Source organism: Bos grunniens, chromosome 24 (genome assembly GCF_055505025.1).
Source record: "Bos grunniens cultivar Pamir isolate PY7600 chromosome 24, Bosgru_T2T1.0, whole genome shotgun sequence".
Lineage (NCBI taxonomy): Eukaryota > Metazoa > Chordata > Mammalia > Artiodactyla > Bovidae > Bos > Bos grunniens.
Window position 1 is genome coordinate 61,878,678 of NC_141188.1, and position 5,881 is coordinate 61,884,558.

A 5,881-nucleotide genomic window follows, 5' to 3' on the forward strand; every position below is an offset into this window, starting at 1 on the left:
GGGGGAGGGGGTGGGGCGCGGGTTTGGGGTCAGGGTGCAGGGTGGGGTGCAGGGCGGGGTGCGGGGCAGGGTGCGGGGTGCCGGGTTGGGGGGGAGGAGGGCGGGGCGGGCTGAGGGTTTGGGGGCAGGGTGCAGGGCGGGGTGCAGAGCGGGGTGCAGGGGCAGGGTGCGGGGTGCCGGGTGGGGGGGAGGGGGTGGGGCGCGGGTTTGGGGTCAGGGTGCAGGGTGGGGTGCAGGGCGGGGTGCGGGGTGGGGGCAGGGTGCAGGGTGGGGTGCAGGGCGGGGTGCAGGGGCAGGGTGCGGGGTGCCGGGTGGGGGGGAGGGGGTGGGGCGCGGGTTTGGGGTCAGGGTGCAGGGTGGGGTGCAGGGCGGGGTGCAGGGGCAGGGTGCGGGGTGCCGGGTTGGGGGGGAGGAGGGCGGGGCGGGCCGAGGGTTGGGGGGCATGGTGCAGGGCAGGGTGCAGGGCGGGGTGCGGGGTGGGGGGCAGGGTGCAGGGTGGGGTGCAGGGCGGGGTGCAGGGGCTGGGTGGGACCTGAGTGTGGCGGGGCTGCCTCGGCGATGCAGGGAGGAAGAGGAGGGCTCTGTGGACGTGGACTTGATCCCCTGCAGTTTATCAGGCAAGGACACCAGGTGGCGTCCCCAGGCTTAAGCCCCTTTAATACGGAACACAGCACCCCAGGCGGCTCAGTTTCTCTTTCTGACCTCTGGCCTCCAGGATCGTGAGACAGTGAATTCCTCTTGCTTTGAGCCAGCTAGCTTGTGACCCTTTCTTACGGGCACCCTAGGAATCACTGTTGGCTCATCCCCCAACATCCAGGAGCAGCACAGGTCAAGACGGCCCTCAGCACAGCTGTGCCTTGCTGAGTCGATTCAGTCGTGTCCAGCTCTGTGTGAGCCTATGGACTGGAGCCCGCCAGGCTCCTCTGCACACAGGATTCTCCAGGAAACGGTACTGCAGAGGGTTGCCAGGCCCTCCTCCAGGGAATCTTCCTGATCCAGGGATCGAACTGAGTCTCCTAAGTCCCCTGCGTTGACAGGTGGGTTTTTTACCACTTGCGCCACCTGGGAAGCCTTGACACAGCTGCAGAATCTAAAAACCAGACGGTTACAACCGCTGTCTTGGTCCTGGCTCTCTCTGCCCATCCTCTGCTCCCTGCGTTCCCTCTCACCTGTCTCTGCTTGCTAAGGCTTTATAGTCAACCTAGAACGTGCAGAAGGTGTATCCAGACCCTGTGGAAAGCCATCACATGCTGCCATGTACTGGGCTATATGCCTGAGGAAACTCCATGCTTCACACGTGTGCGGTTTCCCTAGCCTGGAGGAGTGGTTCCTAGGGTGGCCACAGGAAAGGGTCACAAACTGAGTGGCTCAAAGCAAGAGGAATTGATTGTCTCACAGTCCTGGAGGCCAGAGGTCAGGAAAACAAACTGGTTTCTTCTGGAGGGCCCTGAGGGAGGATCCGTTTTATGCACCTCTTCCAGCTTCCGGTGGTTGCTGACAATTCACTGCATTTCGTGGCTTGTGCAGCACTTCAATCTCTGCCTCATCTTTACATGGCCTTCCCTGTGTGAGAAGGAGGCATGGGCTTTTTGTGCAAAAGAAACATCTAAGTCTTAACCTTTGGTACCTGCAAAAGTGACCTTGTTTGGAGAGAGGATATAATATTTATCCAGGATAACCAATACCTGGATAATGAAGACCCGGATCCAGAGTGATTTCTACACACTGAGCCAGCGACCTGCTCTGAGGCTGTTTAACCTTCCTGTCCTGCAGTTTTCTCACTTGTAAAGGAAGGAATAAAATTAGATCATTTCTTCTGAGCCTAAAGGTCTTACAATCTCTTTTCTTTTTAATTGAGGTATAATTAACATCCAATATTATATAAGTTTTAGCTCAACAACAGCGATTCAATATTTTTATATACTATGAAATGATCCATGACACCCTCCTCTGATACTTCCTCTGCTTCCTTCCTGGACTTGGAGGTTCAGGGAGGGAGGGGGGAGGAACTCATGGCCTCATGCCTGCCCTCCCTCTCTATCGATGTGGTTGGAGTCTTACAGCCGGCAAAGGCTTTTTGTCCAATATTTCCGGTCTGACCCTAAATTTCTGGTGTAAGAGCACCATAAGCGGCCCCCACGTGCACCCAAACCTCCTCAGCTCTCTTCCGCCCGCGGGCACTCCGCAGGGCGCCCACGACCCTGAGCAATCGGTGTCCCTGCTCCCCTGATTCGTCTCTCACCCTCTCTCTTGTCTCACCTACACCAGGTTTCCGGGCTCTCTTTCCATCCACGGTCTGGCTGCCAGTTGGCCTAACCAGTCTAGTTTCCGCTTTTCTCCCCACAAACACCCTTGTTTACATAGGACACATGGGTTTGGCATCTTGTCTGCAGACACAGTCCACGGCTGCAGATGGGGTGGAGCAAGCTCTAGGCGAGCGCAGAGACCCGTGTGCAACGTCCCAGGACCCGCTGGCTCCATGGATGCTGAAAGGGCGGGACTCGAGGGGGTCACAGGCTCCAGGCAAGCCACCAAGGGTGAGCAGAGGATGTTAGATGCGCTTTCTGCCCAGGTGGCTCAGACGGTAAAGAGTCCGCCTGCCGCGCGAGAGACCCCAGTTTGCTCCCTGGGTTGAGAAGATCCCCTGGAGGAGGGCATGGCAACCCACCCGAGTACTCTTGCCTGGAGAATCCCACAGACAGAGGAGCCTGGTGGGCTACAGTCCATGGGGTCCCAAAGAGCTGGACGTGACTGAGCGACTAACACTTTCATTCCTTCATCTCTTTTCTGCCCACCTCACGTGCCCCACTCACTCCAGAATATCCAGAGGGACCAGAACAAATCTGGGGCTCCTCCAGGCTGTGAGGATGCGGCCAGGGCTCACTGCCATTAATACAGCGCGTTCCCTGAGCGTTCACGGAAATAAAAGCAACTCAGTCTGCCCCACGCCCTACCCCCAGGGGTCTTCAGAGCTCTGCGGACCCTGAGTCAGAGTAGCTGGATTTTCTGGGTAAAATTGGCCAGGACCCAGCAAGAAAAGCCAGAGAGGAACCTCATGGCTTGACACCTGTTAGAGAAGAGGCCAGTCTGAGGCTGTGGAAAGATCCCCGTGCGAGGCTTGTTTGCAAACCATTCTAAGTGGGAAGAGGTCTCTGATCCTGGTCTGCCCTCCTCTCCCCTCCCCTGCAACTCCTGCTCTTGGTCTTGAAGGCGCTCGTCCCCTTGCGGCAGACCCCTTCCTCTCGACGACAAACGCCCCAAGGCCCCAAGGCTGCGGCCGCTGAGGTAGCACAGGCAGATCCCGCGCTGGAAGCAAAGCAGCCGCCCTGTTGTGACTCAACTGGAGGAGGCATTCTCGGCGCTGCTGTGTAAACAGCCAGAGATTCTGCTGCGTCATGGAAACCGGCGCCGGCAGGATTCCGAGGCGGGGGCAGTGTTTATCCTTGTCACACGGCAGAAGGTCAACAGACACCGGTCCCTCCGGGGCCCGCGGCCGGGCCGGCGTGAGGCCGGGGCTCGGCGGCCCGGCCGCGTCTCGGCGTCTCGGCTGTGACAGGAGGCGGCCTCGGGCTCCTCCGAGTGCCTGCTCCTGGCTGGGCACTTGCATGCCCGCCCTCTCTCAGCCTCCCTAATTCTGGCGGGCGTTGCGACCACCGCTTTGCGTTGCTGTTTTCTCTGAGGGGACAGAGGGGAGACGATGTCCCCGGTAGAGAGAGAGGCGAGGTGTGAGCCTGAGCGCCAGCCCCCGCTTTTCCGGACAGTCTTCCTCCTCCACCGAGTGAGGGGATGGACGCAGCACGCTTGTGCCTGAAGGGGTGCCGGGGTTCCGTTGCGTGATTGCGCTTTTCTGTTGGGAAAAGAGCCCTGCGCGAGGGGAAGGGGTCTGCAGCAAGGGGACGAGCGCCTTCAAGACCAAGAGGAGGAGTTGCGGGGGAGGGGAGAGGAGGGCAGACCAGGATCAGAGCCCTCTTCCCACTTAGAATGGTTTGCAAACAAGCCTCGCACGGGGATCTTTCCACAGCCTCAGACTGGCCTCTTCTCTAACAGGTGTCAAGCCATGAGGTTCCTCTCTGGCTTTTCTTGCTGGGTCCTGGCCAAGTTTACCCAGAAAATCCAGCTACTCTGACTCAGGGTTTTTTCTTTTCGCCCCATTACGACCCACCTCTGATACCCCAGGTGAAGGGCCCGTAAGAACAGAGGGTGATCCGGGGCATGGAAGCCAACAGAGGGCATAACCTGGACCAGTTCTGGTACGAAACACTTGGGAAAATGTCACATTTGTGTGTCTGATTTCTCTGCCATCAGAGTGTTGGTCGTCCTTACAAAGCCCTAGAGCCCCTGAGATGGCGCCTCTTATTCCTGAATCTCCTGCACACCCATGCTACCACCTGATGGATATTGCTAGCTTCACTTCAGGGATGGGGAGACTGAGTCAGGGAGAGAGAGAGCGTCAGCCCTGTCTGAGCTCCCTAGGGATAAGTAGGCAGAAGAAGGCTGAAGTTCAGCCTTGCAGTAACCAGCTAAGGTGTATTCTTTTGTCTAGAGTAATAAAAATCAGAATTTTAAAGTCTATTGCCTTACTTATCCCAGAGGGCTCAGGAAGTCTTTCTTCTTGCTTTTTATGACTCCGGTTTTGCCTCGAGAAGTAAGTGGCACTATAAATCCCAAATAGCTCCCTACCTGCTGTTCTTCCCCAGTGAGACTTGAAGTGATTACTAGACACGGTTTCAGGCTCTGCCAAATGATAGGAAACTTAGAGAGTTTGCTTTCTGCTCAGATTTACCAGGGGGAGAGGGTAATTTAAATGACATTTCATTATCTCAAAAGAGGTGGCAGTAAACACGTTCTGTTACCGAGAACAGACACTTAACTAATTTCTATTACTGGAAATCTTTCTATTGGAATTAGAGAAAAACTTCTGGGTTCAAACGCTCTGCCTTTCCTGATTAGACAGTCTTCTACTGAACTGTCCCTCTGGAAGACCAGGTGCAGTGGGAAATTGTCATCCCTTTGAACAATGAGTGGCGGTAGAGAAGAAATGCGGCCCCACTCGGGCTTGGACCAAGGAGGGCCGCTGCCTCCTTTCCAAATGGGGAGAAACTGGTTGACAGTCTGAGAGCTGTCTTTTCAAGAGGACAACACCTGCTCCGGGGCCCACGTTACTGAGAAGTACACGTTAAGCCAGAATCTTACTACAGCTGTCAGAATCACAGTGATTGACATCTGGGAAATCTCATTATGCATTTCCACAGGATCACGGCAAAGCTTTGATTAGTATTTAGACATTCACATTTGCAGGGGCAGCATCTTTGCTCTTAAAGAATATTTGATAATGCTCGGGCCCAGCATCGAATCTCTGTAATGTGCTCAGGATGAGGCCGGTACCATACAAAACTAAAGATGTGTTTGGGTTTGTTTCTCCTCAGTTTCTTCTTGGCTCCACCAACTCCACTCTTCCTTCCCTTGGACAAAGAAGAAACAGAACAGAAGTTCTTCTGCCTGCAATTTGTTTCCAGGATATGACACATATTTGCCGTTGACCTCTGAAGAACATTTTCAAATTCTTATATGTAGTAGGAATGAAGGGTACAACTGGTAGTTTTAAGGTATATAAATCTAAAAAGTGTGAAAGTGTTAGTCGCTCAGTCATGTCTGACGCTGCAGCATCATGAACCATAGCCCACCAGGCTTCTGGGTCCATGGAATTCTCCAGGAAACAATACTGGAGTGGGTTGCCATTCCCTTCTTCAGGAGATCTTTCCAACCCAGGGATCGAACCCAGTTCTCCTGCACTGCAGGCAGATTCTTTACCGTCTGAGCCACCAGGGAAGCACAAATAAATCTAAGTGCTACCTTTATTTGCAACCAAGCCAAAGTCACA

The 5,881-nt window shown here is 55.2% G+C and overlaps 1 long non-coding RNA gene across 1 annotated transcript; it reads left to right on the plus strand.

The window, feature by feature from the left end:
* Positions 1–550: 550 nt before the first annotated feature.
* Positions 551–5,631, plus strand: LOC147346403 (uncharacterized). Its single transcript, XR_015154164.1, has 2 exons — positions 551–1,037; positions 5,427–5,631. It is a non-coding gene; the product is annotated as an uncharacterized LOC147346403 (long non-coding RNA).
* The last annotated feature ends 250 nt before the right edge of the window (positions 5,632–5,881 follow it).